Here is a 26805-nt window from a genome sequence, read left to right as displayed (position 1 = left end):
GCTTGGACTCTCTGGCACACCGTACAGTCTACAGTGAGCCATCAAAGAAGTTGCAGGAGAGGTGCTGATCTAGCTCAGCACCCGACTTGAAAGGGTCATTGTGTGGCACAGCAGTGGCATGGCTGTTTTCAAGGGAGCAGGTTTTTAATCGCGGTAGCTGTTTCATCCTCCCTGTAGTATTCTCTGACAGTGAAGATGGAGCCAGTAAATACTCATGTTCCTGCTTGTTGGGTGACGGAGGTCTTGCTTTACATCCCTCTCTCCAACTGCTGTGTCCACTTGAGGCAAATGCATCCAGGAAAGCAGTGAGGCAGGCAAAGACAGGGGCCATTGGTAGATGTTCCCTTGGCTCATTTTAATACACACTGCGTCAGAATGGGCCTCACATGCATTAGAAATCACACATACTTGTTATTCAATGAAAACCTTGACTGACACTGTATGTAAGCTCAGTTAACAGCAGAAGTACTGTTGACAACAGAATAAGGCTGTAGTACAGTGGCCAGTAGTTAGAAAAGGAATCGGTCCCAATCCTTACTTTCCTATATAATCTATTCCCTTTTGTGGGTGTGCTTTGTTTCTGATTTGAGTTCATCTCAATTCATTCTCAACTATGCTGTTTGTTCTATGAACTCCCCAGTAAGAAATACATCAGGATATAACTCTACCCAAAAAGTAGATAATGTGTTCCGAAGGGAATTAAACTAAAGCATTACCCTTCAACCTCAGGTAGAGCAATTTGGTGCTAAACTTTATTAATGTTAGTTTTTTTGTTTTGTTTTGTTTTTTTTTTTTGAGACAGAATCTCGCTCTGTTGCCCAGGCTGGAGTGCAGTGGTGCAATCTCGGCTCACTGCAACCTTCACCTCCCGGGTTCAAGCGATTCTCCTGTCTCAGCCTCCTGGGTAGCTGGCGTGCCACCACGCCTGGCTAAATTTTTCTATTTTTAGTAGAGACGGGTTTTCACTGTGTTAGCCAGGATGGTCTTGATCTCCTGACCTCGTGATCCACCTGCTCAGCCTCCCAAAGTGCTGGGATTACAGGAGTGAGCCACGGCGCCCAGCAATGTTAGCATTTTAATGGAAAGATTTTTACATATATTCCCTAGAGGTAAGGACATGGTTTGTAATTTAAAAGCTATATATTATTAAGTGATGATTGCAGTAATTATACTATTGGATAAAACGAGGAAAACGTAGGTCCCGTGTTCAGATATCTAATTTGGAAAGGACTCTGTTGATTTCACATATTTGGAACATGAACATTCTGTTTTTCAGGGTTTCACCTTAGAATTTCCTTGGCTTGGCCGGGCGTGGTGGCTCATACCTCTAATCCCAGCACTTTTGGAGACTGAGGCAGGTGTATCACTTGAGTTCAGGAGTTCGAAACCAGCCTTGCCAACATGGTGAAACCCTGTCTCTACTAAAAATACAAAAAAATTAGCCAGGCGTGGTGTGGCAGGGACCTGTAATCCCAGCTACTCTGGAGGGTGAGGCAGGAGAATTGCTTGTACCTGGGAGGCAGAGGTTGCAGTGAGGTGAGATCATGCTACTGCACTCCAGCCTGGGCAATAGAGCAAGACTCCATCTCAAAAAAGAACTTCCTTGGTTCATATTGTTGGACAACTGAATACATTTTTAGCTTGTGTCTGGTAACTGTTTCCCAGTGGGGTTTGTAGATGTTGCTTTGCCTGCCTCTACCGATGTATAACTTCCATCAATATGTTATTTGATTTGGTTGTATATTATTAACTGGAACTTCCTGGAATTAGACAAGCAGGGATTCAAACTACAATCAAATAATAGCAATGCCTTCTTTGTTACCTTTCTTTCAACTCTAAAGCAAGACAAAAATTCAGCTACTGAATAGTTGAATACTGAAAATCAGAGGTATCTTCACAGAGCTAGTAAGCATCAGACTTGATTTGAATCCAGGTACTCTGATTCCAGATCTCAGTGCTTTTAACCACTGTGCTATATGGCGTTATGGAGCATCTAGCACAAAATAGACATCCAGTGAGATGATCAGATACTTGGGAGTTGAGGTGCTCCTCAGGTTGGGCCCACCCAGCCTTTCCTTCTGATCCTTGTTCTTCAGTATTCTGCCACTCAAACCCAGTAAAATCTTTCTTTCTCATACCATATCTCTTCCCACTCCATCTCTTTTTCAAGGTATGTGTGAACATTAGACATCAAAACTTCAATGGTTTATTAAGAGTTTAAATTTCTTAGTAATCTACTCCATTTCTGTCTAAGTCAAATCACAACCAGATGTGACTAAGACTATCTCACATCAGATGTTCATTTATGAGGAATCAACTTCCAGGTTGAGTCTAAGGATCCGTTTGTATGTGGCCTGTCTCTTCCATAGGCTACTTTGTAAGCTATAAAGAGTCCTAGACAAGAACGCAGAAACCCTGGGTCCTCATCTTGCCTCTATCCTGATTCTTCTCTGGCTTACCTCGTGGAATTCTTGTGAATGAGATAGAAGCCTTTTGTAAACCCTTGGGTGCTATACAAAGCTGTTGTTGTTATTATTGGTCCACACTGTGAGAAGGGTGGTATATAATGATGACTCTGAGACCCATTGCAAGGTGGTTAGTCATCAAAAAACAACTCATTTATGTTCAGGCCATTGTAGTTCAAAAGTTGGGCACATTCTTTTATAGACCTCACAAAGATTTTAAAATAAGAATGCACACTTTAAAAAAGTCTCATAGCACTGCTTAATGCAAGCAGACATTATTCCATTGTATGCCCAGTGCCATGCCAACATTTGAACATTTATTCAGTCCTTACACATGCATACTTAATCCTCCCGATAACCCTGTGTGGTGAGTACTGTTGTTATCCTCATTTTGTATATGTGGAAACTGAGAGCTTAGGTGACTTATCCAAGATCACAGAGCTAGTAAGCATCAGAGTTGGTTTGAATCCAGGTACTCTGATTCTAGAACTCGGTGCTCTTAACCACTGTGCTATATGGCCTTATGAAGCATCTAACACAAAATAGACATCCAGTGAGGCGATCAAATGTCATTCGGGAGTTGAGATGCTCCTCAGGCTGGGCCTGCCCAGCCTTTCCTTCTGATCTTTGTTTTTCAGTATTCTACCACTCAAACCCAGTAAAACCATTCTTTCTCTTACCGTACCTCTTCTTGCTCCATCTTTTTTCAAGGCTGAGCCCTTCTCTGCAAAGCCTTTCCTCGTCACTCAGGTTTTGCATGAGCTTCTTCCTTTTCTAGATACCTACATTTTGTATTTGGAAATTAATTACGGCCTCTATTCATGGTCATCTTTTCATATGTTTATGTCATTGCCACAGGGCTTAGTTATAAACGGCATGGAAAAGCCCTTGCTGTTTGTTTCGAATAGCCCTTAGTGCAATGATGTTCACAGGATGTGTTCAATAAGTGCTTCTAGGTCTATTGATTATGTGCAATCCATATAGGAAAAGGATGTTCAGCCACAGCCTTATTCTTGTATGCTTTTTGGCAATTCCAACACAGACTCATGCTCTGAACACCCGTTCATGGTTAGAAGCTGGTGGCTTTTCCCAGGAAACACAGTTTCTCCCTTTCTACAAACTTTTGACCAGAAAGAAAAAAAATCACCCAGTGCACAAAAGCCAGAAATGATCGTGAAGGATAAGCAGCCAGTTGCATTCTTTCACTTTTTTTTTTTTTTTTTTTTTACAAACAATGAGAGGTTTTTTTCCAATGGTAGAAATGACATAAATTCATTGTAAGGAACTTTGGAAGTTATCAAAAAGTGTAAAGGCAGAAGAATAAAAATTGACCATCTTCCTAGATGTCTAGTAAGTTTTCCTCAGAATAAATCTTTAGAAATGATGTTGACAGGATGAAGAGGGTTCAAATGTTAAGTCTTCGATAACATACTGCCAAATGCCCTTCAGAAAGTTTGTACTAGTTTACCCATTTTTACCATCGATATGGATGTGAGTCTAATACTTTCAGTATTATATAATGTGTAATAAAAAATATTTTCAGATAACTTACAGGTTTAATAGTCAAAGTACAGTACCCAACTGCTTAGACTTGATGAGGAACTGAATGGAAGTAAAATGATTTTAAATATCTGGTTTACTAAAACCAATTAACAATTTCATTTTCCTTAAAAACAGAATAATTTCAAGTCTGAAGTTTTCATTCAGGTTAAAATCAGTCTACATTCAATGCTAGAGGTTCAGCAAATTCTAAGACAGGTCATCCGCTACAAAGATAGGCCAGAGCAGCCACTTTCAATTTTGCCTGAATTTTATCACTAACTGTGATAAAAGGGCACTTAACCTCTTTTAGCTTCCCTTGCCTTGTCTTTGAAAATGAGTGGGTTGAACTAAATTGTATCTACGACCATTTCCAATTCTCTGATTCTAGAACCATCAATCTAAATCTACATGGATACAACCAGAGCTATAGGAATACTGTTTAGTGGGTGGGAAAATGAAATTTGCACAGACAGGTAAATTTGAGGCTAAGTAAAGATCCAAGTTTCATATTTTCTTTGGAAAAGTTTTGATTTATTTAGTGGTTGCTATTTATTAAGACTGTTGGCCAGTCAGCCAAGGCAGACAGAGACTGCAAGTTAGTTCCAGTTGCTGAAAAAGTTGCTTCCAGTAAGAGTTGGGGGTGATGGAGAAGGCAAGGCTGGAAATAGAAACGTAGGAGAATTTGAGCATATCTCAGAGTACAGAGAGATCACTCTTAGCTGGGAGAGAAGGAAAATCTCTGTGAAAGAAGAAATTTTTCAGATGCACCTTGGCAGGCAGAAATAGTAGAAGGAAGTTTCTGATGAAGGTAATCTTGTCATTCCCAAAATATCATGATGACTAACCCCATGAAAGTTTAAAATGTATGGATAAAAGTTTCCATGCCACTACAGGGTTATTATAAAATTTAACTTAAATCCCACTTCAACAAATGTCAGTCACTGAAGATCTTTGTATAACCAATATTGCAAAACCTTTGCTGATGGATTACTTATTTGAATCAAAATTTAATATAGCAAAATTTCAGTGAAGGAGATGTGTCAGTCTCATAGGGTTTGTTGTCTATCCTCTAATAACTTTGTAGTCTCCTCACATCCAGTCACAAACTTCCTCTGAGTTGGAAGCCATATGAAACTTTTTGTTCTCTGCAGCAGTCTATAAGAAAAAATTACTTAGTCCATTTTTAAATATTTATTCTTTCTATAATAATATTATATACACAAAATCTCAGCTTTGACCCTCGGAAGAGAGCCGAAGGTCCAATGTTCTGATGATTTCATATGGACATACACTGGCTGTTATTTGAAGAATAAATATTTAAATCATAGAATGAGTAAGCATTGGAAGAATAATGATGGCGTTTTCTTTGTTGTTAATCTATTTGTGCCTGAGTTTGCTTTAAATGCCCCTTTAAATTTTTTTCTAATATAGTGGGACTAAGGAGAGTAGTCCTAACTAGTGGCAGTATCGGAGGACAGGGGTGTGACCGTGGTAATTTAGTGCAGGAGCACGGCATCAGTACAGTCTGTGGCTGTTTTCTGGTGGGTTTTAATCTCTGCTGTCACTGCCTATCACGAGATAACTGGAGCCCAGGTTTTTCAGATGGTATTATATGCTGATGCTGTGTTACCAACCTCTGTAATTTCTGAGTTTCTCATTATCAAAGGTGGGAGCCTCATCTCTGCTTAACACAGCAGTGCCTGGAGAGGTAATAATGTTGATGATTTTTACCATCCCTTGGGTTTAGAATGTCTCCTCTGTTATGAGGCTTGCCCAGTGGCAGGAGGTAGCCTCAGAACTCCCTACCCCTGGAGCACTTAGTTGGCAGCATTTGGAAGCGTGTGCTTGTATCTCCGCAAGCTGGGAGACTGGGATGGAGAGCCAAAAAGGGAGGGAGGAGGTGAAATGCCTAGGGAGTTGAATGGAAAGAAGTGAGATGACGTAAAGGAATCTTGAGTTGTCAGGAAATACAGAAGCAAAACCAGGTAGAAAAGAAAAACAAAAACATGGGACAAAAAGGAAAAGGTGGGAGGAGGTGGATGGAGGTGAGGATGGCATGCCTTGAGATAGCTGTTTGGAGCCTGGCCCTTATTTTCCTCTGTCCGGTAAATGAAACTGAATTTTGTCTTCCTGTGGCATTGATCTTCACCTGGGCAGGTAAGACTTTCCCCTGGTAAGTGTTGAACAATTTAGGGCAGGCCCCCTGCCAAAGCTAGTGTGCGTTGTCCAGTGCCTTATGTGGTAGTTTATCAATAGGTGGTTGTAATTTTAAAATAATTAATCTCCTGTCTCCAAGGAAGCTGCTATGAAGTCACTGACGTGTGGTCGGTGGGACATTTAAAGATGAAGAATACAGTTATCCTGAAAATGGGAGGGGAGGAGTGAAATGAACTAGGGACCGCATCAGCACCAGAACTGAAGGAGTGGAAAATAATTAGAAGGGAAATACGACACAGAGAAACCAGGATGGGCAAAGAGAAATGTGTGATTGGGGAAAAACAAGATCCTTACCTCATCCTTTTCGTTTCTTCCTACTCACAGAATGTTAAATGCACTCCCAAATGAAAATAGTGTGGATGTGTGAGTGACTGTCACTCAGACAGAGGAGGGAAAAACTCAACTTATTTCATCTTCATCATCTTATTTTGTCAGACCAAGCAGAATCCTCCTTAAACTATCCAGAGTAACTTTGGTTAAAATATGGGTGTGTGGCCAAAAGCTTTGGATAGATTTATTTTGTATGAATTTTAAAAAACAAAATAAGTTACCATCTTTGCTTATGGTAGTTTTGAAAGAAAAATATACATGTTTCCTAAGCTGATATTAAAAGTGGCATTTGTTAATAATTATGGGTGACTTGTTTCAGTCTTTTTAGAAGACACATAAAATTGAAATGATAGATGTAACATTTACAAATAGTATTATGCTTACTAATATAGTAATAAGTCCTCTTTTTCTGTAGTTTATCACTAATGAAATATTTTCTCAAAATTTTCCCTATTTTAAAAAATTTATTTTTGTGCTACAATACAAGGTGAAAATTAGTTGGTAATTAATCCAGCAATAACAGTTAACAGTCACAAATTCAGTTACCACAAAATAAGAAAGGAAGACAAAAAGGAGTGGATGTACTTAAATCCAAATGTGAGCATGGATATCACCCAGAAAGAGAAAGAATTCAGCATTTCTCTTAGTTTGTGGTCTTTGAGGCATAACTGATAAGTGGGAAAACAGTTGTTCTAATCGCAGTGGCAGTGTTCAAGGGAGGAACCATTGCTGGAAGTGACCAAGTGTACTATTTTGAGGTGGGAAACTCACCAATAGGGATCATTTCCCTTTTCTCTAGTTGAATTGGTGTTGCTGCTACCCTGTGCTGAGCACGGTTTGGTTTTACTGATTGACTGAGAAGATGGTACCTGTCCCCCTGGGCTGAGAGCAGGTGTACCTGGGCAGTCTCTGATCATTTAGCTGGGTCCTGTGGTTCTGCAGCACTTCTCACCTTGCAAAATTGGGGCAGGTGCTTTACTCAAGGTCAGCGGTTTCACCTCGAAGACTGGACATCATTGTAAAAACCAGATGCAGTCTAAAAGTGACAATGACAACTGTGCAAAAATAGAAGGAAAAAAAGGAGAAAGCTGAAAGTAAATGAAGTCTGTCTATAGGACTCTCACAGGAGAGCATGAACCATCAAAGAGGTTCCAGAGTTACAACCAAGAAGTATTTATGGCGGTCAGTGGTGCAAAGGGTAATAATACAAACATAATAAAGAAGAGAAAGGAAGGCATACTAGAGATAAAGGAGGCCTAGCATTAAATGAATAGGGAGATAAGCTTAATGATTATGCTCAAATGACTGAGCTATTGATGGCAAAATGGCTGAGCTTTGGAACTGCTTTTTAAAACTGGCCTTTAAGAAGATAAATAAGGATAATTAAACAGTAATGAAGACCTGTTTCATTAAAAAGAGAAGAAAACAAATAAATAGGCAAGATCTTAGATGATGTGTTAGCCAGTGTTAATGGAATTAATAACGAATTCCTCAAAATATGGTAGCTCTCCTTTGGAATCAAGAATAATGAGAAAGAGAGAGAAGGAGAGAGATGGGGAGGAAAGAGAGAGAGAAACAGACAGACAGACACTGGAGTAAAGACTGCATATCCAGTTCTCACTTGTTTAGAGTATCATTGGCAGAGATATCTCAGATTCATTCTCTTGTCTTATTTTAGCCACTTTTTTTCAGAATCCTTACCCCAGGAACCTCTTTATCAGAACTTCCAGTTAGAAGCCACACATGCTTTCTCTCTTCTTCCTGCTTCATCTATGCTCCAGTGTTGCTAATGTATAGTAAAAATAAAATGAAAAATAGTTTAGGAGAGACATTGTCCTGTACACTTCACAGAACAAGAGCCCCTGAATAATTAATTTCTAAATAGAATTAGTGTTAAGCCTATTCCAAACATAATACTTGTCCATAATAAGTATTCCATAAACATTTGTTGGATAAATAAGTGAATTAGGAAAACTACATTGCTAACACATTTGAGAGGGTAACTATATGAACATCTATGAGGTATTAGAGCCAAGAGCTACAAACAGCATAAATCTATAAAGCTTTTTCATGTTAGACCAACTTAATCGATTTTTTGTTTTGAAAATTGGAAAACAGTGGACAAAAAGAATACACTAGATATATTATTATATCTAAATACATCCAGACGTTAATGGAAGAATTGATAGCAGGTCTCATGAAATCTAGTTCAGAAAATGAATTCAAATTGACTTGAATGTGTCAAATTGATTGAAAACTGCCTGAAGGACTGAAAGTGTAATGATAAATGGCAATGTATTGAATCTGGACGAGTGTGCAGCATGGTCTTATTTAATATCTTCATTAATTATCTGGGAAAGGATATAAACAACACATTCATTAAATTTGAGGATGCGAATGAGAGAGGTGTTTTTAAGCACTGGGTAGGGCAGAGGGCAATATGAAGGGAACTAACCTTCTCAAGAACAGAATGATGTTAATAATTTGATGAAAATCCGCTAATGGCCTGGCAGTGTTCTGTGCAGAGCACAATCTCAGGCACTATAGGCGATTAAAAGATGAGTTAAAGCATCTCAGCAGACAGAGTGCAAACAACTAAAGTATACCACGGGGGAAGGTGAAGGAAGTGCTGCATTAGAGGTGCAAGCAAACTGCAATGGAAGCAAAGAAGTGATGAAATTCTAAAGAGAACAGTCAGGACTGCAAATTCACATTGTTACACCATGAGAAAAACAACTGGAGCAAGAAACATCCCAGAGAAGTAACTAGGGTTAGATAAAGGGTAATGCCATGGGCTACCAAGAAGCAACAAGACAGGGATATTTTTCGTAAAGCACGCCATGTGAGTCACAGATAATGGAGTTGGGACATTGGGCTCAGCCAATTCAAACTCACTGCTCAACAGAACCTGTCTTTTTTTTTTTTTTTTTCCTTTTTCTACTATTTTGCTTTCTTGTGTTAAGGTAAACTACTAGGAACTGTTTTTAATTTAGTTTTTAATTATGATCTAAGGATCAGTACTATGGAAACACATAATTATATAAGAAAGTATTGCACATATAAAGCATTATTTATTTTATAATATTAAACAAATGGCAACGATCTAATGTTCAATAGTGGGGGGAAATTTACAAAACTTTACTGTCTGTACTTGACAGGATATTCTCCAGCTACTAATGGGTGTTTATGCAGAATTAGAACAGGAAAAAATGCCCATATTTTAATGTTAGATGAGAAAACTGGGATGCAAAATTTACCATAGAGTGTGATCAAAAGCAAAAAGCTAGTGCATTTTTAGCAACAAAATATATCAGTGGCTGTCTTTGTGTAGGGGGAAAGAGGAGGCTAGAAAATAGTATTTGTTGAGTCCAACCAACTAATTTGTTCAATGTTTCTTTCTGTCGTAAAGGTTTTTATTTGCATTTTAATATATGTTTTGACCAGATGTGGTGGCTCAGGCCTGTAATCCCAGCACTTTGGGAGGCTGAGGCAGGTGGAGTACTTGAGGTCAGGAGTTTGAGACCAGCCTGGCCAACATGGTGAAACCCCGTCTGTACTAAAATACAAAAATTAGCCAGGTGTAGTGGCGCATGCCTGTAATCCCAGCTACTTGGGAGGCTGAGGCATGAGAATAGCTTGAACCTGGGAGGTGGAGGTCGCAGTGAGCCAAGATCATGCCACTGCACTCCAGCCTGGGCCACAGAGTGAGACTCCGTCTCAAAAAAATATATAAGTAAATAAAATAAAAACTTAAAAATGTATATATGTGTATACACACACACACACACACATACACACACATATATATGTGTTTTGATGAGCCTCTAATAAAGGCACTTAAGGAAAGTTAAATGATTTAGTTACGTGGTTATTTTCTTGGAAAAAAAAATCTAGGTTCCTAATCATTGAGGGATATTAGTTGTCTTGAAGATCGATGTATGTTAAGCACACCTAGAATAACAAACAAATTTGGCTATTAGGTATAACCCAATGAGTAAAAGACAAGGATGTGCATTATGACATTATAGCCACAGTGATCGGGGAGGAGCTGCCCATGCACACAAACTCGCACATTCCTGCACATAGGCATACTTCAGTAATGAAACCACGTACCCCAAGGACTGAGAGCCAATCCGTGGGAGAGGTTTTTAAACGCCAAAACATGTAAGATGGGCAGAGATCCGAGACTCATTTTATTTAGTATTTTTCAATCGGGGTTGAGAGCATTGGGTAGAAGGACACTTCTAGACCAAGTTGAAAGCAGCAACAGTATATCTAGAGCTGACAGCTAGTGTAAAATCTTCCTGAAACAATGTTGGTGCCATGGCTGTGTTTCTCTTGTCTTCCTGTCTGTCTCTGGTCCAGGTTGCCCTACGCTCTTCCCTTTAATTCTTATTCCTTTTCCTGGCCTCAGTCCTAGGGGAAGTTAACTGTGTACCCAGGTGTGTATCTGGCATTTCTCTAGCATGTTTTTAAATAATTTTATCTAACAATTATTTTCATCAGGACGGAAATATTTCCATATTCTTTATCAAGATGCTCTATCATGAAAATTGTCAAATATATGTAAAAACAAAGAGAATGACCCTTCATATACCATTATTCAGATACACTGAGTACCAAGATTTTGCCATACTCACTTCATCTGTCATCTCCCTCTTTTTTGTCAAAGTAAATATCTCAGATGTGTCATTTCACCCTTATTTACTTTAGGTTATTTCTCAGAAAAATGGAGAGTTCTCATATAACAATGATGTTATTATCAAGCCTAACAATATTAGTATCATCTAATACCTAACCCATAATCAAATTAACTCAATTGTCCCAAAACAGCCTTTTCCACGTAGGTTTGTGTCAATCAGGATCCCAACAAAGTCCACACATTACATTGATTGTTATATCTCTTGAGTCTTTTTAATCTATCTCTGCTTCCTCACTCACCCCCATTAACACATTAGGGAACATGTTTTGAATAATTTGGAAAAATAGTCATAGAGTACTCTTAGGAAAGTAATGGGGTTGAGAATGGTTAATTTAGCCCATCCTAACTTCTGGGAGATTTTTTTCAGAATATTTTGGATGGTTCTCTCACTTTTTTTTTATTAAGCATTTGGGAAGAAGATTCTGCAGCCTACTCAGGTGAGCCAATCTCATGGCATTGAACAGAGAAGACATGTTTTCACGTCTCTAACCAGTGTTTGTCATGGTGTAAGTCAGGCCCTTCTCCCTTGATCTAAGTGGAACCAAGAGGTTAGATACTCCCTTTTCTTTAGTTATATCATGGGCTTCATGTAACTCCAAATTGTATCTCTTCCTCAGCTATTTATATATATTTTTTGGTGGTGGTTCTATTGTTTTACAAATTTAAGCAAGAGGTTGAATAGCAGAGTGATTAAGAGCAAAGATTGCTGGAATCAAATCTTGACTCTGGGCCGGGCTCGGTGGCTTATGCTTGTAATTCCAACACATGCCTGTAATCCCAGCACACACTTGTAATCCAGCACTTTGGGGAGCCAAGGTGGGAAGATTGCCAGAAGCCAGGTGTTCGAGACCAGTCTCAGCAACAAAGTGAGGCACCCATCTCTGTTAAAAATTTAAAAATTAACCAGGCACAATGATGTACACCTATAGTCCCAGCTACTCCAGAGGCTGAGACAGGGAGATCATTTGAGCCCAGGAGTTTGAGGCTGCAGTGAGCTGTGATAGCACCACTGCACTCCAGCCTGGGTGACGGAGGAAGACCCTGTCTCTAAAAAAAAAAAAAAAATCAGTCAATCAATCAATCTTGACTCTGTGGCTTACTACTGGTATGTGACCTTGGCAAGTTACTTATCCTATCTGTGCCTCAGTTTCCACATCTTGAAAATTGGATAATAATAGTATCTATCTTATAAGGTTAAGATTAATACACACACATATACATTACTTAGAATAATGTTTGTCACATACTAGGCATGTAGATGAGTGTTAGCTATTGCTGTTATATCATTAATATGCTCTCACTATAAAAACAAAGTAAAAAGTCAGTTTCAACTTGTAGAGAGGATGTTCTTGCTATAAAAACAAGAAAGTAAAAAATCAGTTTCAATTTGTAGAGAGGTAGTACTTTCCACACTGTTTTAAAGGAGAGTAATATGTAAATAAAAGTAAAAGGTGAATAATTTTGTGAAACTGTGTGTAAGTAATATATTTTCAATATTAGGGACAATCCTTTGGCTTATGATATTTTTCCAAAAGAAAAAGTTAAAATGTCAGAATTAACAGCATTTCAAGTGAAAACATCTTAGAATGTGGCCTAAGAATATAGACCTAAAGAATCAGTTGTAAGAATTTGCTTCATTTCTCTGTTTTGGGTGAATTATGTTTATTAAACTTGCATATTTAAATGAAAAAGCACAAGAAACTTTTTTAAAAGCCATGTCTGAATGCCAGCAAATATTTGAAAGAACAAATATAAGCTTGTTTTAACAATTCTCTGCAAATTCCCTCCCTCCACATATCCCCCTGACAAATAGCCTTTGCAATGTGAGTACTTAGCTTGGGCATAAAGGACTGAATGTGAAGATGTGTAAAAGATCCATTGTCTAGGCTGCTCCTGGGTGCCTGGGTGATGGAAGTCGCTTCTGAGGTGGGCTTAGCAGGAGGGCACTTGCTCTCTTGCCAAGAGTGCATCCACAGACCTCAGCTTCCATGCGCATTGATGATGGCCATGGAAGCACATGGGCTGAAAATACCCTTAGAGCTGCGTGGCTGGACAGAACGTCTAGCTATTATGTGGTCCATCTCTCAGGAAACTGAAGTCCAGGGAAGCTAGGCAACTTCTCTAAATCACACAGGAAAATAAGATAGGAACTTGATTTGCTGTCTTCCTGGTCCAGAGTTCTTAGTATCATTCTGCACAAAGATGTGAATAGGGGTTATGTAAAAAGGATTATATGGTCAAAAGGCTTGGGAAAACCTGGGTTCCATATATTATACAGGTGTTTTTCCTGCAAGATGTCTCAGAGCCTTCAATATCTTAAAAGGGGGATTATTATGCAGCATTTCTCAGATTTATTTGACCATGGAACCCCTTTCTTCACTGAATATGCTTTGGGTAAAAGCTACTCTGTGCTATCCCTTACTTGAATAGAGTACACAACATAAGAACTGAGAGAGAAAGTCACAGCATAAGCTCATAATATTTATTATAGCCATCTTGACCTGTATTTGAACTAGGGTTATACATTCTTCTATTGAGTTAGCAGTGACAGATGAAGACAAGGAAGGAAAGGTAAAAATTGATTAAACTGCTTATTTAGTGGGCAGAGGGAAAAAGAGATGGGCATATTTTGTCTATTCTCAATTCCTTGAATCTTACAAAGAAGAGATGAATTTTTCTTCTGACTGTGCCACCTGTCCCATTGCTTCTTGTCTGGCCTACACACATTTTGCTATTTCTAGAACCAAGTTAATCCATTGTTCTTTGCTGGACATCTTATTGATCTTCCATGTTATTAATATTCACTTTTGGCTGCCAGATTAGCTCTAATGAACTATTTACGTTTATTTTTAGCACACTTAGAAAGTTGGGACGTATTATCCAGATTGCATTCTACTGTGCAGGAATTGTATCTACAAATAATGAGAAGTCTTGACTTTCCTTCTTTTTCCGATTTCCCTTACTTTAACTTTACCCTAAACAGAAATAAAGGAAGTCTTCAATTAATGAACAGGCTGTTCCAATAGTTTTTTGGGGGGAACTCAGAACTTATGTTCCCATAAAAACAGTGTTCCTAGGCTAACCCACTAAAAAAACATTTTACCCATAGTGATTTTAAAAGTATACATTTACATGTTATTTACAATAAAAGGGAAGCAATTTGGTTTCAAACGTCATAGAATGTATTTACCCCTATTTGAAACAGGTCCTCCCCTCTCGTGCTCACACTCACTTGCTGGAATTTGGAACTTCCCTTGGGTCCCTCCAGGGCTGTGGCACAGTCTAGAGTAGGGCTGGACCAAGAACTCTGGAGCCAGGCTGTTGAGGTTAGCACTCCATCTCTGCTACTTCTGTGCTCCTGGTAGGCTATGTTACCTTTTGGTGTCCCAGTTCCCACATCTCTAAAATGGGGATAATAATGGTATCCATCTCATAAGGCACCTGACACATAGAAAACTGCTAATAGGTATTTGCTCTCATTATGATGACAGTGCTGATGGAGTGGGGGTGGACCTGATGGGACAGTGGGATTCAGGACAGGACTCAAGCCAAACAAAACTGGAGGAAGGATTGGGATCAGTGGCACCAAGAAGTGGGGGAAGAAGGGAGGTTGATGAGTAGATTCAGGAATGTTAAACTGGACAAAGAAGAGAAAGAAGAAAGAAATGAGATTCCCAATGCAGTTATGACCTGAGTAGGATTGGAGAAAAAGGAATCGGAGAGGGAAGGGAAATTCTTGGGTCATTGTTTTAAAAATGAGAAAAAAAAATGAGGTGAGGAATATGAGTAGATATTTTTGCTACTTTTCAGCTTCAAGACGTAGGTCTAATTACTTAGCTACTTTGAAGCTTATAAATTGGGAATAATAGTATTAACCTTGCAGAGATATATAAAGATTAGAGTAGTGTATCCAAAATGCCTGGCACACATTAGGTAGGCCCTCAATAAATGATGATATTTGTTCTTACATAAAGGTTATGCTGCTAAAGTACTTCCAGCAAATCATTCTTTTTTCCAGGCCTAGTTAATTTCTATTGCGTAGGTAATCCATACTCACTTCTAAAAAGTATAAAATTAAAGATAGTTAAGTAACTTATCTAAGCTCACACAGTTATGGAATGATTAAACTGGGATTCAGAGCTTGCAAGTGTAACTCCAAAGCCCGTTCTCCTAAATAACACACATATTTGTAAGTCCCAGCAGGTACAGTTGTTTTATTTCATATAGCTATAGCTACAGAAGAGAAGCAGTCTTCTCTTCTCCACGTATTGTCTATTTTCATCTCTCTGTAACTCCTTGGGTACTTTAAAAATGAAAAAGTGACCTACACCTTTGTTTCTCTGGATCAGATGTCGTCTAGGAAGTATGTATTTGGCTTCAGTTTGTTTCACTGGCAGTTTTTTGCAACTATCAGAGGATGGAATTTTGCTTTGTCATCTGACCCAAGCACAAACTTAGGTAAATTTATGAGAACGGGCCAATTTCTACAGAAAAGCTGACTCTAGTGAAAGATTTTTCTTCCCCAAGTCAATTTTTTAATTTGTATTTGATCTGTTCTGCATGGTGTTTGGCCCTCCTCTTTGCAAGTTTTGCAATTTCACTGTCCAACAAGCAGTATCTGATAGGAGTTTTAATAAGACTCTTCACCCTTCTTTGTGCTCAAGAAAATATTGTCAGCACTCTTCCATTCCCTCAGAAACAGGATCCCACCCACTCTGACATAGCTGTTCCACACAAGAAACCAAACATGTAAACCCTAAACAAAAGCGTTTTATGCCAAGGGTTATTTTTTCTCTTTATTCTGTAATATATTTATACACTTTTGCTCAATATCAAACTATTTGAAGTCATTATAATAAATCCAGAAATATGTGCTTTAGAGCCTCAATATGAGTAAATACCAGGCCAGAGCAGACCAAATGCACAAACAAAAAAAAAATCAGCCTCAAATTAGATTTCATGGTGCAATTATTTCATATATTTCTGAAAACTGTTCTTTTAAATTCTCTACTGTTTTCTTCCATCTTTTCAGTTGTCTCCAAGTCTGCCACCCCCACCTAGAGAAAGAGTCTTCTGTTTGCATTAGGACATTTACATAGGCATTTCTTTCCTGGAGAAATATGACAGCAGCTGAGATAGCACAGGCCTTGTTAATACTTAACACTGAATAAACAGGGCAGGTAATGACCATTGTAATACTTCCAAATGCAGTACAGCAACACAGTTGACAAAGGTCAGGAGAGAAAAAAAATAGCACTGGTGTTAGCAGTGGGAAGCATCTTCTGAAATGAGACTTGAGAAAACAAGGCATATGTACTGTGTCTTAAAGCCTTTGTTGAAGGGAAGACTACTAAGCTCCCTCAGAACTGGTGTTCCAAGATTTGTAATCTCAATACTGAGAAGATGGAAACATAAGGACAAACTTTAGTACTAAGAAATCCTCACAGTACCCAGGGCTTTAATATTTCTTCAAATAAATTAGGCAGTCAGGTCAACCTACCTAAATATTGTATTAAAGGCACCCTTTTATGCCAACTTCGCCCAAAACACTCCCAGCTGCTCATTGTACACTGAAGTTACACGATGTATCTTTTCAAGGACCTTGCAGTCTTTGCTGAAAAGGACTTCGGTGCTTCCAAGAGTAGCTCTCAGGAGACACCTCTTAGATGAGGTGTTGTTTTCTGGAAAGGTGCTTAAGTTCCTAGATTGTACAGCAGTGGAAAGATTGAGGCTCTAACATATATTTCAGAGAGCTGCCTTATGTTTTTGGCAATGTTCATAAGCAAGACCCAGTCATTTGGGTGAATAAGGAGCTGCCCATCTTCCTAGGCCAGAGGCTTAAGAGTCTATTTGTTCATGCATTCATTCCTCACTCATTAGGTATTTATAGAGTAGCATCTGCTATGGGTCAGGCTGTTTTCTCAGCGCTGGGGATAAATAGTGAACAAAACATTGTCAAAGAGCTTTGGGTCCAGTGGGGAAGACAGACAAGTAAACATTGTAATATGGTGAAATAATTAATTACAGGGTGACTAAGCTATACTTCACTCAGGCTTCTGAGGGACCTGCAAAGGTTTTACATAAAAAGTGTCTCTGAAGCCCAAAGATTTATTAGGATTTTGTCAGTGTTGGGTAGGGAGAGTTTTCTAAACTAAAAAAACATATCCAAATCCCTGGAAAAAGAATATGGTCAGTTAGGGGAACTGAAGGTAGTTCAGTGTGGGCAGAGGGCAGAGTTAACCTAAAAGATTAGTGAACAGAAAACAATTAGAACCCAAGTTCGTCAAGAGGTTGAGGTTTAAACAACAATTTGGAAAAGAGAAAAAAAATTATTCTTCAGTTACTAATTTTGCACATATTAGCAATTTGAATTGAGAGGTTTTGTAAGACTTCATTTATTTTTAAGTATTTTTTTCATTTTTCTTTTCTTTTTTATTTCTAGTTTATTGTCAGTTATGACCGCTCTGTGTTAATTATAATCATGAAAAGTCGAGAAAACATATATGTGCCCCAACATTAAGGGATTAGTTACGTAAGTTATAGTAAGTTAAAAACACTATGTCCCAAAACATTATATACAAAACATTAAACTAAGCCCATTTATTTAAAACATAAAATCATAAAAACATGATTAGCAGAAACCATTTCTATTTTATCTTCTTGCCTCTCTAAGTGCAAAGTACCTGATAATAGACTTCCAAAAATTCTTGTGGATGAATTAATGAATGAATGGAAAAAAAGTAAGCATGGCTACAAACAACTATTAGACTTTACCTTCCATAAAGAAATGCAGAAAAGTTGACAGAATATTTTGATTATTATTTGCTTGGAGTTTGTAACTCAGGGCCAAATAACTCCTTTGCTTTTTCCTATTCCTTCCATGTAGTGACATTATTAATAAGATAAGATTGTTTTCTTTCTTCACATTTGCTCTTTCACTGCTACAAAAATATTATAGTTTATGCTTTTGTTTGATCTTTCCATGAGTAGATACATGTGTATTTGTTTCTAATATTCGCACATTCATTTTCCACTTTGACATTGCTGTGTAAAGGGTTTTGGTTTTTTTATTATGTGTTATACATTTGTTTGGCTTTGTGTGGTTAGATATACCAGCAGAAGCTGCCACATAAAAAAGGGGAGCACTCAGAGGTTTAAATTAGAATCTGAGTAGTTCTCAAATTAAAATTTTAGGTTATTTGAATTGGAGATAGCTACACCAGCAGTTGTCTGTAGAAGCCCAATTAGACTTAATAGAAAATTAACCCCACCCTAACTAGCACTAATAATCTAGCGTATTCATTTCTTTTTTTATTTTTAAAATTAACCTTTTTATTTTGAGATAACTGTAGATACACATGCAATTGTAAGGCATGATACAGACACATCTCATGTATTCTTAGCCCAATTCCCCCAATGGTAATATTTTAAAAAACTATAATACAGCATATCAACCAGGATATTAACATTGATACAATCAAGATACAGAACATTTCCCTAACCACTAGAATCTCTCATATTGCCCTGTTATAGCTACACCTATTTTTCCTCTATCCCCCTTTCTTAACCGCTAGATACTCATTTTTATAATTTTGTCATTTCAAGAATGTTATATAGACAGAATCACATACTGTAAACTTTTGGGATAGGTTTTTTCTTTTTTTTCCTGCTCAGCATGATTCTCTGTTGTGTGTTGTGTGTATAAATAGTTCATTCCTTTTTATTGCTGAGTAGTATGCCATAGTATGGATATACAATACTTTGTTTAAGCATTCATCCCTTGAAAGATTTTTTTTATAGGGTTTTGGTTATTTATGAATAAAGCTGATATGAGCAATCATATACAGGGTTTTCTGTGGATATAATTTTTATTTTTCTGGGATAAATATCCGGGAGTACAACTGCTTGGTCATATGGTAGTTACATGTTTAGTTTTTAAAGAAACTGCCTATTTTCAATAGGGGCTGTATTATTTTACTTGTCTACCAGCGATGTACGAATGGTCCATTCTCTAAATCTTTGCCAGTATTTGGTAGTGTCACTGTTTTTTATTTTAGCCATTCTGCTAAGTGTATAGCGATGTCTCATTGTGGCCTTAATTTGCATTTCCCTGGTGGCTAATGATGTTGAACATCTTTTCATGTGCGTATGTGCCATCTGTATGTCATCTTCAGTGAAATGTCTGTTCAAGTCTTTTGCCCATATTCTAATTGGAATGTTTTCTTACTGCTGTGTTTTGAGAATTCTTTATATAGTCTAGATAGAAATCCTTGTTAGATATATGGTTTGCAAATATTTTCTCCCAACATGTGATTGTTCTTTCACTCTCTTAAGAGAATCTGTCACAGAACAAAAGATTTTTCACAGAACAAAACTTAACAAATTTTCCTTGACTCGTTATGCTTTTGGTGTTGACTTTAAGAATTCTTTGCTAGCTCTAGCTCCCAAAGATTTTCTCTTACTTTTTTTCCTAAAATCTTTATAGTTTTACATTTTACTTTTAAGTTTGTGATCCGTTTTGAGATACTTTTTGTATAAGGTGTGAGGTTTAGGTAAAGGTGGGTATTTTTGGTTTGGTTTTGTTTTATGTTTGTTTTGCCAATGAATGTTTAGTTGCTCTAGCCATTTGTTGAAAAGTCTGTCCTTCCTCCATGAAATTGCTTTTGCAACTTTGTCAAAAATAAATTGAACATATTTGTGTTAGGTGGATCTATTTCTGGGTTCTCTATTCTGTTTCATTGGTCTAGTGTTTGTCTCTTCACTACTACCCCACAGTCTTGATTACCATAACTATATACAGTAGTAAGTCTTGAAATCAGGTACATTGATGCCTTCTACTTTATTCTTTTTTTTCAAAATTGCTCCCATTATTTCTCTCTTTGCATTTTCATATACATTTTAGAATATTTGTCTTTATCTACAAAAAACTATTGCTGGGATTTTGATAAGAACTGTTTTAAGCTTGTGTATCAAGTTAAGGAAAAGTCACATCTTACTATGTTGTCTTCCAATCCATTGATACAGTATGCCTCTCCATTTATTTAGATCTTCTTTGGTATTTTCATCAGAATTTTTTAGTTTTCAGCACATAAGTCCTGTATATGTTTTGTTAGAGTTGTACCTAAATATTTCATCTTTTAGTAAGTGTAAATGATACTCTATTCTCAAATTTGGTGCTCACATATTTATTGCTAGGACATAGAAATATAAATTATATGTTGTATGCTAATCTTGTATCCTGTTATCTTGCTGGACTCACTAGTTTTAGGAGGTCCTTTTTTTTTAAAGATCTCTTGAGATTTTCCATTTACACAATCACGTCATTCATAAAGAGGAACCAATCCGTTTTCATCTGTATATGTTTGTTTTTATGTATTTTTTTGAGATGGAGTCTTGCTCTGTTGCCCAGGCTGGAGTGCAGTGGCACAATCTGGGCTCACTACAACTGCCGCGTCTCGGGTTAAAGAGATTCTCATGCCTTAGCCTCCTGAGTAGCTGGAATTACAGGTGTGTGCCACCACATGTGGCTAATTTTTGTATTTTAGTAGAGACAGGTTTTCACCATGTTGGCTAGGCTGGTCTCGAACTCCTAACCCCGAGTGATCCACTCACCTCGGCCTCTCAAAGTGCTGAGATTACAGGCGTGAGCCACCACACCTGGCCCATCTGTATACTTTTAATTTTATTTTCCTGCCTTTTTGCCCAGGCTAGCACTTCCAACACTTTGTTGCATAACAGGAGTGAGAACAGACATCCTTGCCTTGTTCCTGGTATCAGGGAGAAAGCATTCAGTCTTTCAACAATAGCTATTTTAATGATAGATTTTTTTTTAGATGCTCTTCATCAATTTGAGGAAGTTTCTCTCCATTTCTAAAAATTAAGAATTTGAAGAGTAAAGAAGTTTGAGTATTATAAATCTTACAGTTTATTATTTTCTAGCTTAAGAAATTATAGAGCTTCTGTTCTTGCTAGTTAGTTATGTCTTCAGGACTTATGCAAAACAGGGTAACCCAGGGTGATAGACGTCCTTTTTATTGATGTTTCATGATTTTTAATTTCATTCTCTTTTTTCTTTGTGTACTTGACTTTGCTTTTCTTTTTCTGACTTTTTTCTTTTAAAAAGTGCATTGGTAGACAATACTTCTGTGTTGTAATTGGTCAGTGGAAGACTTTTAATTCATACTTTAAAATAATGTATGCTTACAAGGAATATATATTCCAAAGAGCTATCTGAAAATTAGTTTCAATTGGAATTCAAAGTAATCTTTATTTGATTTGTACTTGCCTCATTTTCACTTTAAATTTTTAATTACTTTTTAAATTTTTTGAATTTTTGAATTTTGAAGTACTTTTCACTTTTAATTTGAATGTGCAACTTTACTTTCTTATATAAAATTTAATATTGCCGGACCAACTCACTTGGATGTCTACTTTTATAAAATAATGCCGGCTTTTCCATTCTTCCTATACACATATAATTAGGTCTTTCAGTATTTTAGACTTTTTGATATCCTAGTGTCCCTAAGGAAGAGAGTGATTGAAGTTTACCACTTCCTATGACATTGATGCTGAACTTAAACATCTTCAAGGCAAGGTGTGAACACAGAACAAATATATCTTCAAGTTATGAGCAACAGCAGCAACAAAAAACTAATTCACACAGATTTACTCTATTGTAACCTACCACGTCACTCAGCAATATAAAATTGTTTTGGTCATTATATATACTTCTGTATCATCATTTAGACTCTAAGCACCATGAAGGCAGGTATCATTTCTTTTTCATTTACCTCATGTACATGAGGCACTCAATGAATATTTGTCGAATGACTACTTTCTGATGACTGTGTGATATTCCGTTGTTTGGACACACCATTGTTTAGTTAAGCAGTCCCTTTCTTTTGGACATTTAGGCTGTTCCTAGTTTTTGCAATAATAAACATGTAACTAATCTTTCCAGCCCCTCCTACTTTGATGAGTCATCTAATTTTAAATTATGTCTACATTTGGCTTTTGGACATCTATATTTTTTGATCATTTATCGTGCTTTGTCATTTTAATTTCTCTACTCTCTGGTTGGTTGGATATTTATGTCAAGCTGCTTAACAAATGAGCATATGGCATCGCTTTACTGCTTTACTATAGTGTTGGGAAGTCAGAACAGTGTTAGATGATGAGCCCTTTAGAAGAATTTAGAAAGAAGTTGACTAGAAAAGATGTAAAAGTTGTGAAATATATAAGGCCAATTTAGGAGATCACAGAAAGATGGTTCCACATTGTGCAGCATCTGTAATGTTGCTCCTGCAGAGATTGGCTTTGCCCATACCACGGAAAGAAGCCTCATCCCATTCTCAGTTGCTTTCAGAACAGCTGAAAGTGTAATGGGATCCACACCGCATTCCTATCAGAAGGTCCAAAGAATCTCAGCACCATCATTTATATACCTTTGCTGAGTATCTGTTATGGTCCAGAAAGGTTCTCTACTGGGGACTGTGGAGAGGCACCTAGATACCCAAAACACAGTGCTTGTCCTCAAGTAATGAAGGAATTTACACTGGGGATGGGGAAGTAAGACTGAAGCCCTATGGCATTATGGTCAGAGCTCATGCTCCAGAAATGGACACACTTGGATTGGAATCAGGCTTTTTCTTGGTTGTATGACTTTGAGCAAGTAATCTAATTTCCATAAAGCTCAGTTTATTCATCTAGAAAATGGAAATAATAGTGTCAAAGGTTATTTTGAAGAATACATGGAAAAATGCATTTAAGACTCTTCGAAAAAAGTTTGGCATGAGGTAGGTGTATATTTTTTCTTGAAAAATAAAAATGGGCACAAAAGACAGTATGGTATCATGTCAGAGATAACATAGGATTTGTGGTGACAGAGAGACTACTTACAGCTAGTGAGAGTGAGGAGGATGTTATGGAAAAATGTAGAAAATGACTTGCATCTTAAAGAACAGTTAGGATTGCAGGTGGCTGAGGGTAAAGTAAGGAAGATATTCCAGAGGAAGAAATGGCATATGCATAGGCAGGGGGAAGAATGCAGGCTGTGTTCATGGACTGTAGGGAGACAAGATGGCAAGGGTGAACGCGGACTGAGATGCGTGCGTGCCCCTGGCGAGCTAATCATTTGACTCCTTAAATATTTGACATTTTCTAGTGGGAGAGTAAAGGAAAGAATGGTTTTCTATTAATAAAATAGGTATACCCAAATAGTTCTTTCTTTACCTTCAAAATAAGATGTCTGTTACATGCTGGGAATGCAACATGACATTTTGACCTATTTGGACTTGTCTTTCATTTTTTAAAAAGCACTCATAATTGGATATGATTAGTCATATGCACTATGTATAGAGGTCATTTCCGTGGATACTGGCACTTGATCTCTTTGCTCAGGGTATATTGTGTGCTTTTATGGGAATGGCTCTTGTTTACATTTTACCAATGAGTAAGGAGTTTGAGGGTAGAAACCTGAGTTAACCGGCGCTGTATTTCTAATTGATTAGTGGTGTTTCAGTGCCCCCTATGGGATGGTGCCAGGGCAGTTGTCTCATTGGATATCTGCATAATTGGACTCAGGATGAAGGAGAGGAGTAGAACCTAGACCTCAAGAGGTAGTTAGGACCAGATCCTGGGGAAACTTGACTGGCTGGGTAAAAAGGTATAGATTTTAAATTATTAAGCAAAGCGGTCTCTAGAAAGGCTGTTAAACAAATGCCCAAGATGGAACTTAGGAACATTTTATTTGTTGGTGAAGTTCATGAGAATGAAGGCAGGAAGCTGATGTGGTGGTCACTTTAAAAATACAAGTGTGAGGTGCTAAGTGCTGGCCTTGGACAGGAGTAAAGTGAATGGGAGGAAACTGAGAACTGTAGGCAAGAGGAAGAAAGAACTGATGGACTGGACGACTGATTGCATACAGAAGGCTAGGAAGAGGGAGCATGCTGAGACAACAGAGATCTTGAGTCTCGTTGACCTTCCTGGTATGTCTGTCACCTACAGCCTATAACATTCATGATTTATGTCCTCTGACACATAAAACATAACAGGTTATTTTCTACCTCACAGAAACCAAACCAAAGCTTAAATTTCCCAAGCAAAACTTGTTTTTCACTCTATACAATATTAATTCTTGTATCTTCTTTTTCTCATTGAATAGCTCCAAAATAAAATTTTTTGGGTTGCCAAACTTGCAAGAATTCTCTGTTTTTCAAAACTTTCTATTTTAAGACCCCTTCCTTGCAATAAAATATGGCTGATTGAAGAGGCATTACATAATAGGTAATTGCCTAAAACATCTGTAGACTTTTTTTTTTGAGATTTAGATCGCTTCTGTAATGTATGATAAAAATGAACTTAGACTTACTAATTTGGAACTTTTAATAGTTTAGGCAGGAAGAAATTTCCATTGTAATTCTACATAAAAAACTTTTTCCTCCCTTTTCACCTTTTTTCAGTGGTGGAATGTTTACAGTGGATTAAATATCAGAATGAATCATTAATTGCATTTTAGAAAAGTGCTTAGTATACTAAAACACCTGTCCTCTGCATATACAGAAACTGCAGTGCACAAACAGGCAGAGAGGTTAGATGTTTTTAGCCAAACCTGAAGCAACAGTAAAAATCATTAAGGCCATTAGTTCACCTGAGCCACTCCTCAACCTCCCATAAAAACAAGAAAACCTTGAGTAAAACCGATCAATGTCTTTTCTCTGTTTGGTAAAGTCATCAAAGTAAAGTTTTTTTGGGTCTATTTGTCATATATATATACACTTTATATATAAAAATATATATATTTGTCATATATGTATAAATATGTCATCTATATTTATACATGCATATATATATGTGTGTGTGTATATATATATATATACACATACACACACACACATTTTTTTTTTTTTTCGAGACAGAGTCTAGCCCTGTCGCCCAGGCTAGAGTGCAGTAGTGCAATCTTGGATCACTGCTACCTCCGCCTCCTGGGTTCAAGCAATTCTCCTGCCTCAGCCTCCCGAGTTAACCGGGATTACAGGCACTTGCCACCATGCCCAGCTACTTTTTGAATAGAGACGGGGTTTCACCGTGTTGGCCAAGCTGGTCTTGAACTCCTGACCTCAATTGATCTGCCTGCCTCGGCCTCCCAAAGTGCTGGGATTACAGGCTTGAGCTACTGCGGCTGGCCTCATATATATTGTTTAATGGGATCATTATTTCATTCATTTCCCTTAATTCAAGTTAGAAATAGCTTGATATTTTTATCAAATGCACCCCGTTTCAAAATATTTTGGCATTTCTTTTGTTTTTACTGATCTTAAAGGATTTTTCCTAACATGAGCAGATCTTATGAAACTGTTGTAAGTATGTGAATATACTCAACAAAATAAGTTCAAGTAGATACCTTAAAAACTTATTATTGGGCAACATTTATTGACTTAGTTCTAGTTAGCAATGCACTTAAATAGCATTTCTTTAAATAAAACTTCTTGGTTCTAATTTTTAAATTGTTTAAACTGATCTACCCCTGACAAAAAGAAGGAATTAAAAAGCAAATATGACTATACTAGCAAATATGCATATCGTTACATATTCACTTTGAATGAACACTGACATTTAAAAACACCATATGGCACAAACATAAATATGTGTGTGTATATAGGTGTACTTAACAGTGGTACAAATTTCCAGTCACCCCAGTCAAAACATCTGATTTAAATTTGTTCCTTCTGCTGAATGTCAGATATGCAGGTTAGGATCAAGTGAAATGAGCCCATTTCAATAAAGTCTAGAACTAACCAGTGCCCTCATATTTGTGGTACACATTAATTTTTTTAAGTGAAGCATAGTAGAGAATGAAGAATGAAGTTTCTCTTTGTTCCTTCACTTTATGTTGTAGATTTGATGGTACTCTCCTACATATAAGAGTAAAATTACCTCTTTGCAATGGAAAACAAAATTTTTCGGATGTGGAAGCACCCAATTAAATCAATGCCTATTTCCACACGGTCTAAGTTGAAAACAATTTCTCTGGATAACCAAAGTTGCTTAATTTTCTATGTCATCCAGCCATTAGCTAAACCAGTGGTAAGCCCAGTCCTAGAATGTCTAATTAATGATATTATGAGAAGATACATTCTATCCCAAATGAGTTTAGCTTGAACTGATAAAATTCCTGTGAATCTAAGTACCTTCCCAGATTCTTATGAATCTAGGCAAGCATCTCAGATGTCAGCTCTGTAAGGACAGGGATTTTTGTCTCTTTATTCACTTCTGTATCTTTGACTCCTAGAATAGTTCCTGGTGCATAGCAGGTACTCTTTATGTATTTGTTGAAGTAAATCAATACAATTAAATCTTGTGCCTGGATTGCTCAGAATAGTTTCCTTGACTTAGGGAGAATTTAGTGAAGTGATGTTTAAAATATTATTATAGCATGTTACAGTTGAATGGAAGAACCAACTAATGTAATGATTCTTAAACATTGGTCAGCATGGTTAATGGAGGACAAAAAAAAAATTATAGGAAATGATCTCTTGCTAAGAATAAGAT

At 37.3% G+C, this 26805-nt stretch overlaps 1 protein-coding gene and 1 long non-coding RNA gene across 3 annotated transcripts in view; one reads left to right on the top strand and one right to left on the bottom strand.

Moving 5' to 3' along the window:
* The window catches only part of LOC131383126 (uncharacterized), a 48488-nt gene extending 33428 nt beyond the window's left edge, over positions 1 to 15060 (bottom strand). Inside the window, exons 1-2 of the long non-coding RNA XR_009212908.1 lie at positions 14489 to 15060; positions 8256 to 8340 (exon numbers count right to left, since the gene is read on the bottom strand). This is a non-coding gene — a long non-coding RNA (uncharacterized LOC131383126). The remainder of the gene's footprint in view (positions 1 to 8255; positions 8341 to 14488) is intronic.
* MAML3 (mastermind like transcriptional coactivator 3) overlaps positions 1 to 26805 on the top strand; it is a 450814-nt gene that overhangs the window by 125273 nt on the left and 298736 nt on the right. The gene's annotated exons all lie outside the window — the stretch shown is intronic.

Source organism: Hylobates moloch, unplaced genomic scaffold, assembly GCF_009828535.3.
Source record: "Hylobates moloch isolate HMO894 unplaced genomic scaffold, HMol_V3 SCAFFOLD_3, whole genome shotgun sequence".
In the NCBI taxonomy this organism is placed as follows: domain Eukaryota; kingdom Metazoa; phylum Chordata; class Mammalia; order Primates; family Hylobatidae; genus Hylobates; species Hylobates moloch.
Note: the sequence above shows the minus strand (reverse complement) of the source record. Positions and strands in the feature narration are given on the sequence as shown.